Source organism: Chelmon rostratus, chromosome 4 (genome assembly GCF_017976325.1).
Source record: "Chelmon rostratus isolate fCheRos1 chromosome 4, fCheRos1.pri, whole genome shotgun sequence".
Taxonomy (NCBI): domain Eukaryota; kingdom Metazoa; phylum Chordata; class Actinopteri; order Chaetodontiformes; family Chaetodontidae; genus Chelmon; species Chelmon rostratus.
Genome location: NC_055661.1, coordinates 2109302 through 2120574, shown reverse-complemented (window position 1 = coordinate 2120574; position 11273 = coordinate 2109302).

Sequence of the window (11273 nt, the reverse complement as noted above, 5' to 3'; positions counted from 1 at the left end):
TTTCCAATTTTCAATTCATAACTGAAGTTGTCTCAGGACACTTTACATATAGAGCAGGTACTGACCAAACTCCTTATCTACAGAGACCCAACAATTCCCTCATGAGCAAGCACTTGGAGACAGTGGTGACGAAAGGGAGGCAAAAACCTCGAGCAGAACCAGACAGGACAGGAACGACAGGAACGCATACAGATGGTTCCACAGGAGAGAGCTTGATAACTTAAGACCCTGGCTCCCATTCTGGTTTTAGAGACTTTAGGAACCACCAGTAGGCCTGCATTCTGGGATCGCATTGTTCTACTGGGGTAATTGGGTGCTATGTGCTCTTTAAGATAAGATGGTGCCTGACCATTTAATACTTTGTAGGTTAGTAGAAGGATTTTTTCTGGATTTTACAGGGAGCCAGTGCAGAGCAGCTAATATCAGAGAAATATGATCTCTTTTCCTTATTTTTGTCAGCATTTTGGATTACCTGGAGAGCATTTAGCAGCAAATTGGGGCAGCCTGATAGTAAGAAATTGCAATAATCCAGCTTGGAAGTAACAAATGCATGGACTAGCTTTTCTGCATTATTTTGAGACAGGAAGTGCCTGATTTTTACAATGTTGCGTAGGCGGAAAATGGCAGTACTTGAAATTTGTTTTACATGGGAGTTAAATGACATATCCTGATCAAAGATGACTCCCAAATTCCTTACTGTGGTGGTGGAGGCCAGTGCAATGCCATCCATAGTTGCTATATCAACAGATAGTGAGTTTCTAGTCATCCAGGTCTTTATTTCCTTAAGACACGCTTGGAGTTTATTCAACTGATGGTTTCTTCTGGCTTCATTGCTAAGTATAGCTGGGTATCATCTGCATAACAATGACAATGCATGAAACGTTTTCTGATAATGTTGCCTAAAGGAAGCATATATACAGTGAATAGGATCAGTCCAAGCACAGGACCCCGTGGAACTCCATGACTGGCTTTAGTGTGCACAAACGATTCATCATTAATTTAAACTGAAATCGTTCTGAAAATTAGGATTTAAACCATCTTAATGCAGTTCCCTCAAGGCCAATGGAGTGCTCCAATCTCTGTAATGGGATACCATGGTCAGTGGTGTCAAATGCAGCACTAAGATATAGTAAGACTAGTACGGAGACAAGTCCTTTGTCTGGTGCAATTAGAAGGTCATTTGTGACTTTGACCAATGCTGTGTCTGTGCTATGGTGCACTCTAAATGCTGACTGGAAATCCTCAAATAGACTATTTTTATGTAGAACGTCGCACAGCTGACTAGCAACTGCTTTTTTCAAGAATTTTAGAGAGAAAGGGTAGGTTAGATATAGGTCTGTAGTTGGCTAAAACCCCTGGATCAAGAGTAGGATTTTTGAGGAGAGGTTTTATTAGAGCTACTTTAAAGAACTGTGGTACATAGCCTGTTGACAGAGACAGGCTGATCATGTCTAATAAAGAAGAGCCAACTGAGAGTAAAACATCTCTAAACAGCTTGGTTGGGATGGGATCTAAGATACAGGTTGATGATTTTGATGAGGAAACTGTTGAGATTAGTTCTTGAAGCTCGACAGGAGAAAAGCTGTCTAAAAATATGACGGGTTTAACAACTACTGCTATGGTTTCTGTATTTGAAGATAAATCATTACCCACTGAAGTTTGTAGTTGCTGAATTCTGTCTGTAATAGTGAGATTTTTTTCATTGAGGAAGCTCATGAAGTTGTTATTACTGAGGCTTAAGGGAATACGTGGTTCAATGGAATTATGACTGTCTGTCAGCCAGGCTACAGTGCTGAAGAGAAACCTGGGATTGTTTTTATTTTCCTCTATTTATCAGGGCCCATTGGGCTCGTGGGTTTTCAGGACTCAAATGCAGTAACACAGATCACCCAGGAAAGGCTCGAAACATGAGGCAATATTTATTAACAAAAAACACAGATAACAAGGATCTGGCAAAAACAGGACTGTAGTTCACAAAGTAACAAACAAAAGGCGCTCGGTAATTCAAAGTACAAACAAAAGACTTGACTAAAATAGGCGAGAAACTAAAGGCGCAAGGATTCCAAAAATGTACAAACTTGAACCTTGATTAGACAAACACTCACAGGTAGACAGGGCTTTCTCTCAGAGCTAGACTTGACTTGGACTAGACAAGGTACACAAGACAATCTGGCACAGGACAAAGGGGAGACACAGACTATATATACATGAAGTAACAATGAACAGGTGGAAACAATCAGGGCGGGGCGGACAATCGGACCGGCGGGAAACACATCAGGAAGTCAGGGTCTGAAACGAGAGGAGAGTTAGGGTTTCACAATAAAACAGGAAGTGAGTGACAAGACCAGACACCAGTGAACAAAACAGACCAGCAGATTTGCTGAGACATTACACTCTTAGTGAAGAGTAATAGGCTGCTCTGGCAGTTCTGAGGGCTTTCCTGTATGTTTTAAGACTGTCTTGCCAGGCGAGACAAAATACTTTCAGATAGGTGGACCTCCATTTCCTTTCAAGTTGTCATGACGTTTGCTTCAATTTGCGGGTTTGGGGGATATATCAAGGAGCTAACCTCTTCTGTTGTGTTGTCTTTTTTAGGGGGAAAGTAGAGTCAAGGGTCATACGCAATGAACCTGTAGCGCTATCAATCAGATGATCAATTTGGGAAGTACTAAACTTATCACAGCAGTTCCCTGTTGTAGTGAGACATGGCACTGAATTAAAGACATGGGACTGAATTAAAAACAGTTGCCTCATTCATTGGATTCTAACCTGGGCATGGTGGCCCCAACTCATCACGTTAAGTCATATTATTCACACAGCACATCTCACACAAATGTGCTGTGTAAAGCTGTCTTGATTTCAAGGAGTATAAGGAAACCTTTTTGAACACTTTATATTAAGGTACACATATTCACTATTAATTTGTTGCTCATAAGCATGTATGTTGCGTGCATATTATTAGTCATTGTAAAGCACTTATTAATGCCTTATTCCACGTGACCATATTCTACAACTACAACTAGAAACTAAAAACCTAATTCTTAACCCTTAACACCCAAAATAAGGCATTAAAAAGTGCCATATAATAACTAATAAAAAGCCAATTTGCTACCAATATGCATGCTAATCAATAACTAGTTAATGATGAATATGCATACCCTAATATGTAGCGTGACCAACCCTTACTAAAAATATTCGGTAGGTCTATATCTCAATGCTGCATTCATTTCTGCAAGGACACTTAAATGAAATTGTTATTTTTAAAGTTTAGATTATTGCTTAAGAGCTAAACTTAACAGTGAAGACCTGAACACAAGCTATATTCACAGAGCCTTCACTCTCTACTGAACAGCCTTGTCCTACATTAGAAAACTATCCAGTTGAAACAACCGAAGACCAAATAGAACAATGGCCAAGCAACAGGGAGAAGAAGAAACAGATACCTATTAAGTATGTATGATTTTATTGTTTATTGTTTAGTATATTCTTATTGTCTTATATTTTCACTTCTGTTATATTTTTATTACATTCACGAATATTTTTACTGCATGTTGGTTTATTTTATTCTAGTATCTTAGTTTTATTTTATAATCTTTCTTATCTTTCTTATTATCTTGTTTCTAAAATTGGGGTTGCAATGCAAATTTCATTGACATGTCATGCTCAATGACAAGAGAGAAATCTTCATCTTGAATCTTGAATCTTGTTAATCAGAAAAAAATCATACATCCAGATAATTGCATAAAAAAGTTCGTAAAAACAGCAGGAAAACTCATCTCTGATGCAATATTGACAGGAAATAATCTGCTCAAAATTCATCCAAATTGCTTGTCTGACACAAACTTGCAGTTCTTCTTTTCACTAGTTGGGTTCATTCAACTGTTTAATAGTTGTTCTCGATTAATTGAACATAATATGAAATACACCTGAAGTATGTCATTTAGTTAGGAGTCAACAGATTACGTGATAATAAAAAGGGGTCCCCTCAGGAAAAGGTTCGGGACCCCTGGCCTGGCCACATTTGGTCCATTGTTAATATAAAATACTGATGAATTCAGCTTGAAAACCAAAATTGTGTGTAACATGAGTGTTGGAATTGTTGTCACAGTTGCAAATTAGCAACATTAATACACAACAGTAAATTGATGTTGGTTTATAAAATCAGTGGAGTGCCCCTTCCACTGTCATCTCTCAAAGTGCAGAGTCACTCTAATCGGTGCTGGAAGTTATGAATGGGTTAATAGCAGGTCTTATGATTACAGTGGAACAAACTAAAGACTGACACAGATCCCAGCATTGTTTTTCCACTCTAGTCCTCAGAAGCATCTTGCTTCTCTGTGGCAGCTTTAAATCCTGTTCATTCTCCTCTAGCCTTTTATCCCCAATCCGATATGAAGCACACAGACCGTCTCTAGTTTCCCGGCCCAAGGGCACGTCAGCAGTATCTTGCCCCAGCAGCCAGCCATCCATACAGGCACAACAACAGTGATGAAGGCAGAGAAAACAGGAAAAAACTCGTTCCTCTCCTGAGATCACACACAATTAGACAAACACATTCTGTCTTCTGCACTGCTTTCCCAGTGTATGTGCAACCATCAGAGCACACTGTGCATGTCTGCCTGTGCATAGGGCTTTTGCAGATGCATGGGTCCACAGCTGGGGAGCTGAGTGCAGCTAAATGAATCAATTGACGGTAAAGTTTGTGGAAAAGGAAATGGTGTGATCAGTTAGATTGACTTCCAAATTGAGGTTAGTGCGACAAAGTGATCTATTCTGGTAAACAATACTAACGCTCAAATAATAATAAAATTGCCCACTACACTTAGAAATTAGCATATGCTAATTTGCATGGTTTGTATATTTGCAACATGAGGTCAGTCCTAGTGACAACAAAGTGTGTTTTACCTGGGAAACCTGGGATTGTTCTTATTTTCCTCAATTAGTGAAGAGTAATAGGCTGCTCTGGCACTTCGGAGGGCTTTCCTTTATGTTTTAAGACTGTCTTGCCAGGCGAGACGAAATACAAAAGTATTCACTCACCCATCCAAATATTTGAAATCAGGTGTTCTAGTCACTTCCATGGCCACAGGTGTATAAAATCAAGCATAAAGGGATGCAGACTGTTTCTACAAACATTTGTAAAAGAATGGTTTGCTCTCAGTAGCTCAGTGAATTCCAGTGTGGTACTGTGATAGGATACCACCTGTGCAACAAGTCCAGTCGTGAAATTTCCTTGCTCCTAAATATTCCACAGTCAACTGTCAGTGGTATTATGACAAAAGTGGAAGCGTGCACATAGTGCGCAGAGGTCGCCAACTTGCAGAATCAATCGCTACAAATCTCCAAACTTCATGTGGTCTTCAGATTAGCTCCAGAACAGTGAGTAGAGACCTTCATGGAATGGGTTTCCATGGCTGAGCAGCTGCATCCAAGCCATACATCTTCTAGTGCAATGCAAAGTGTCGGTTGCAGTGGTGTAAAGCACGTTGCCACTGGACTCTAGAGCAGTGGAGACACTTCCTCTGGAGTGACAAATCGCACTTCACGATCTGGCAAATCGATTGACGAGTCTGGGTTTGGTGGTTGCCAGGACAACGGTACCAAGTGTAAAGTTTGGTATAGGGGGATTATGGTGTGGGGTTGTTTTTCAGGAGCTGGGCTTGGCTCCTTGAATTACTTTGTTTATTACTTAGTTAATTTGACATGGACAATACAGATAAACATTATTATACAATCTCAACAACTCCTTGAAAGGGGTTTGAGTACTCGAATGATCCTAGGAGCTATGTTTTCCAGGGCTTATTGCCCCTGCTAGGGTCTCCCAAGGCAAACAAGTCCTAGATGACGGGTCATACTACAATCTTGGATCTCTTGGACACGCAGGTGAAGAGAGGGGCTGAGCTGTCAACTGATCACCACCTGGTGCTGAGCTTGATCCACTGGCGGAGGAGAAAGCTGGACAGACTTACAAACGTATAGCAAGGGTCTGTTGGGAACGTCTGGTGGACCCCTCTGACCAGATCCCGAGGGAGGTTGGAGACATTGAGTCCGAATGGACCATGTTCTCCACCTCCATTGTTGATGCAGTTGTTCGGAGCTGTGGCCGTAAGGTCTCTGGTGCCTGTCGTGGCAGCAATCCCGGAACACGGTGGTGTACACCGGAAATAAGGGATGCCGTCAAGCTGAAGAAGGAGTCCTATCGAGCTTGGCTGGTTCATGGGACTCCTGAGGCAGCTGACAGTGCTGCAGAAAGTGGAGGCAAAAACTCAGGTATGGGAAAGGTTCGAAGAGGCCATGGAGGAGGCTCAGTGGTCGGCCTCAAAGAGATTCTGGCAAACCGTCCTGAGCCTCAGAAGGGGGAGGCAGTGCCCTGCCAATACTGTTCACTGTGGAGATGGGGAGCTGTTCACTTTGACTGGGGATATTGTCGGCGGTGGAAAGAATACTTCCCATTGTCACGCCTTCCGTAGAGGAAGCAGGGGCTTGGGACCCAGAGGTTGGCTCATCCATTACTGAGGCTGAAGTCACCAAGGTGGTTCGGAAGCTCCTTAGTGGCAAGGCACTGGGGGTGGATGAGATCCGCCATGAGTACCTCAAGTCTCTGGATGTTGTTGGGCTGTCTTGGCTGACATGCCTCTGTAACATCGCGTGGCAGTTGGGGACAGTGCCCCTGGACTGGCAGACCGGGGTGGTGGCCCCTCTATTTAAGAAGGGGGACTAGAGGGTGTGCTCCAACTATACATGGATCACACTCCTCAGCCTTCTTGGTAAAGTCTGTTCCAAGGTACTGGAGAGGAGAATTCGGCCAATAGTCGAACCTCAGATTCAAAAGGAACAACGCAGTTTTCGTCCTGGTCGTGGAACACTGGACCAGCTCTACACCCTCCGCAGGGCGCTCATGGGAGTTTGCCCAACCAGTCCACATGTGTTTTGTGGACTTGGAGAAGGCATTTGACCGTGTCCCTCGTGCATTCTGTGGGAGGTGCTTTGGATGTATGGAGTCCAGGGCCCTCTCCTACGGGCTGTCCGGTCTCTGTATTACTGGAGCAGGAGCTTGGTTCGCATTGCCAACAGTAAGTCAGACCTGTTCCCAGTGCATGTTGGACTCTGGCAGGGCTGCCCTTTGTCACCGGTTCTTTTTATGGACAGAATTTCTAGGCGCAGCCAAGGGCCGGAGGGAGTCTGGTTTGGGGACCACAGGATGGGAACGCCCGGGGCCCCCCCGGAAGAGCTGGAGGAAGTGTCTGGGGAGAGGGAAGTCTGGGCAACCCTGCTTAGACTGCTGACCCCGCGACCGGGAAGCGGAAGAAGCTGGTATGGTATGGTATGGTACAATCTCAACAGACAAAATGCCTTTAGGGCATCAAACTGAAGCCATTGGCAGCCACTGTCTCTGGTTAGGCTTTTAAATTAGTTTAAAAAAAAAAACCCCTCAACAAACAAAAAGAACAGATTCAGAAACAGACCAGACAAATCCAGCTGTGAGCATTACACATTTGTCCAATTCATTTTTTTTTATTGCGCCAAATATCACAACAAAATTATCTCACAACACATTCCTTCTAGAGCAGCTCTAGACCATTCTCTTTAATGTAGAGAGACCCAACAATTGCCCCATGAGCAAGTGCTTGGCAACAGTAGCGAGGAAACACGTCCTTTTAGTAGATGGAAACTTCTAACAGAACTGGCACTGGCTGGACATCTGCCTCCAACGGTTGGGTTTAGAGAGGGAAAGTGTGGAGATCTGCAGTTTGTCCCTCCTTTTTCTTGTGTGTCTCTGTGTTTTGTATGCACTGCTTATGACATGTAGGTGCAAGAGTAAATAAAAGAGTATGTTAATGTGCATGCATGTACACACATATATTCCATGTATATCTGTGTGATACGTACAGTATGTAACCAGTAAAAACATTTTATACTCAATAATTGTTGAATTGCTTCATTTGTTAAAGATGTTACATTTTGGCCAAATGTATGTATTCCAAATGTACTGTTACAGAGTGGTTGCAGGGTAGACCCAAATGCCGGACACAGAAACAGAGGTATGGTGAAGTACAGTTGTTAATTATCCAGTGCTGGGGATTGTGGGTGAAGTGGAGCGTGGCTGGCTGGAGAGGTGCAGGGATAGCAGGCAGGCAGGGAGGCAGACGAGACGTGATCCGCTGTGGTCGCTACAATGATCTGGCAACAAGTGGGAGTAAAGCTGAAGGTAAAACGTTGCCAGGCTGATGAGCTGATAGACAGCATGTGGGCAGGTTCAGAAGGTGTGTCTCATCCGGCATAGACACACAACAGACAGACAGACAGACAGACAGGAGCACAGGAGAGTCAGGGAAGAGGGAAACATAAGAAAAGGCCAGGGAAAAAACTAGGAAATGGCTGTGGCCCTGATATATATGATTTTTGGAATTGAAAAAAAGGATGATAAAGTCACAATATCCATAACTGAAGTAAACATTGGAGCACCTCAAATGCTGCACTCTTTTCTCACACTTTTACTGTGTTTTAGTTGTGGAGGTGTGGGACAACACATAAAGATTCATTATATATACTGAAGACACCAGTTAGAATTGTAGGCAAGGTGGATTCAACCCTTGCAAGTTTAATACAATGACACAGCTATGAAACATGAGTGAAACATTTCCATCTGGACTCAAATTCATCATGACAATGATCTGTTGTCAACACAGTTCATACCAAATTTAAAAAGATGACTTTATGGTACGTATCACAAGAAAATGTAATTATTTTATTCAGAAAATGGAACAGTTTTATTTGAAAGGAATAAGCAAAAAGTGATTTAATAATTTCACTGCAAAAGCAAAGTTCTTAGAGACATGCAACTTGCATGTTATTTTCAAGACAAAATTTTCAGAAGAGGAAGAGGAGGATGGGTCTGAGCCAGAAGCAGAACCAGAGTTGGATGTGGAGGAAGATGAGGAATTGGAGATGGTAGCAACGGTTTTGCATATTATGTGTACACTAGTCACAGGAAATAAAGCGCAGTGACAAACAACTTCATATTTACACTGATATCGCTATGCTCACCTACATATCAGAAACAATCAACATATGCCATATCACCACGTTACAGCAGGGCACCAGCTGGTGTTGGCATTAATATTAGCTACAAAACATTAATATTAGCCACTAAAAATTACAGCTTATGTTAACTAAAGACCTAATTGTACCAAGCATGAGCATCAACATGCTCTGCACTGAAGGGTAGACTGAGGACTGAATGGAAACAAAGGTGTAAAGCTTTCATTACTGTTTGAGAGCACATCACACAACACTTAACCCCACCAACCTTCCCCCATGGTGGTGTTGTGTTTATCTGTACCTCCTTCAAGTGAAACTGTTTTTTTTTGTTGTTTGTTTGTTTGTTTTTTTGCAATCCATCCATTCACAGTAGAATTTTTGACACAGTTGCCAATATGCTGGCAGAAACACACTTACACAGCCATTCAGCAGACAATGCCACATGTAGCTGCCGATTGCCACACTACCATCATCTACCCCTGCCTCTCACCAACTGCACCAAGAAAAAGCGGGGTGGGAATACAAACCCTGGTTCGGGTAGGGGATAGAAAATAAAGAGGTAGAGTCAAAAGATGAAAGTAGGGATTGGATACAGACCCTTGTTCGGGTAGGGGGTGGAAAATTTAGAGGGTGCTGAAGGTGGAGGCCTAAACCACAGACTAGATTTAACAGCCTCTTCTAACATTTCCTTCAAGAAGCAGCAAACCCTACCATTTCCTTCAAAAAGCAAACAGAGCAGGAAAACAAACCCTAACATTTCCTTCAAGAAGCAAACAAAACAGGAAAACAACCAAAAAGATCAAAAAACAAGCCAACTCTGTATCTTACCACGCAAACTCACCTGAACAGGCCGCATGGTCCCAAAGAGAGACTCTAGCTGGCCACACCCCCACCTTATCTAAACTTCCTGGTTCTCTTCCTATTGGCAGAGCGAGAAGATGGGGCGGGGAAAGCAGAGCAGAGGAGAGGTGTCTTGTTCAGACTTTAACCTCTTCTCTTGCCGGGTTAGGCATGCATGTCCTCTGTCCCCCCCCTACTCCCTCACTGCCCCCATTTCAACCCCCAACTACTATTATTTCTCCTGATCCATATCCACTGACTAGACCTAGCAGCCTCATCTGACATCTCCCTCACTGTCTTCCTTAAATTTTGGCCATGCACTCCCAGCTCCCTCAACAGTGAAACAGCTGACCCTGCAACAAAACCTCTACACCCCACTTCAACCGGACAGACCCTGGTCTTCCATCCCCTCTGCTCAGATTCTGTCTTTAAATCTGCATACTTAGTCTTCTTCCTTTCATAAGCTGCCTCCACTGAATTTTCCCAAGGGACTGTTAACTCAATAAAAAACACAGTCTTTTTACTCATGGACCATAAGACAATGTCCGGCCTCAGATTACTATAAACTATTTCCTGGGGCACAACTAGCTTTCCTCCCAAGTCGACCTGCATTTGCCAATCATCAGCCCCTACCAGGCCGCCACCTACATGCTTTCTCCCTGACTTAGCAGCTCTATTTTTCTCCCCCTCTCGAACAAACTGCACATCTAACCTCTCCTTTCTAGAACTTCCAGAATTCACCTGCTTCCTTCTCTCCTCAATGCCTGCGGCTAAGCTTCTCAGCACCTGATTATGCCGCCATGTATACCGGCCTTGTGATAAGCTAATTCTACAACCTGACAAAATGTGCTTTAAACTTGCTGTACCTGAGCAGAGTGGGCATGATTGATCGCCCTGTACCCAGAGACTTAGGTTCTGCGGGGTTGGCAACACATCGTATGTCGCCCCTATCAGAAATTTAATACGGCCTTCCTCCATATTCCACAGGTCCCTCCAACTAAGTTTCCTCTTCTCAACACCTTCCCAATTCAACCATTGTCCCTGTTTGGCTTGACCAACTACTTTTGCCCCTCTTAACAACTCCTCCTGCCTACGCACCTGTTCCACTACAAGCTTTCTTTTCTCCTTTAGACCTGCTTTATTCCACACTGGTTTGCCTGGGCCAAGCCCCAAGCCTCCCCGGCCAAATTGAACATTTCCTACTATTTCTGCATGCCTAAGAGCTGCCTCTGCCTCCTGCACTGCTGCCCTTGGGTTCCATTTCCTCCCCCCAGAAGGATTCGGAACCACATTGCTAACTAACGTGTCCTTACTCCCAGATAATAAAAGTTCTGTCCCAACCTTAGTGCATTTAAACTCCTCTGTTAGACTGGATACTGGCAGCTGAAGCA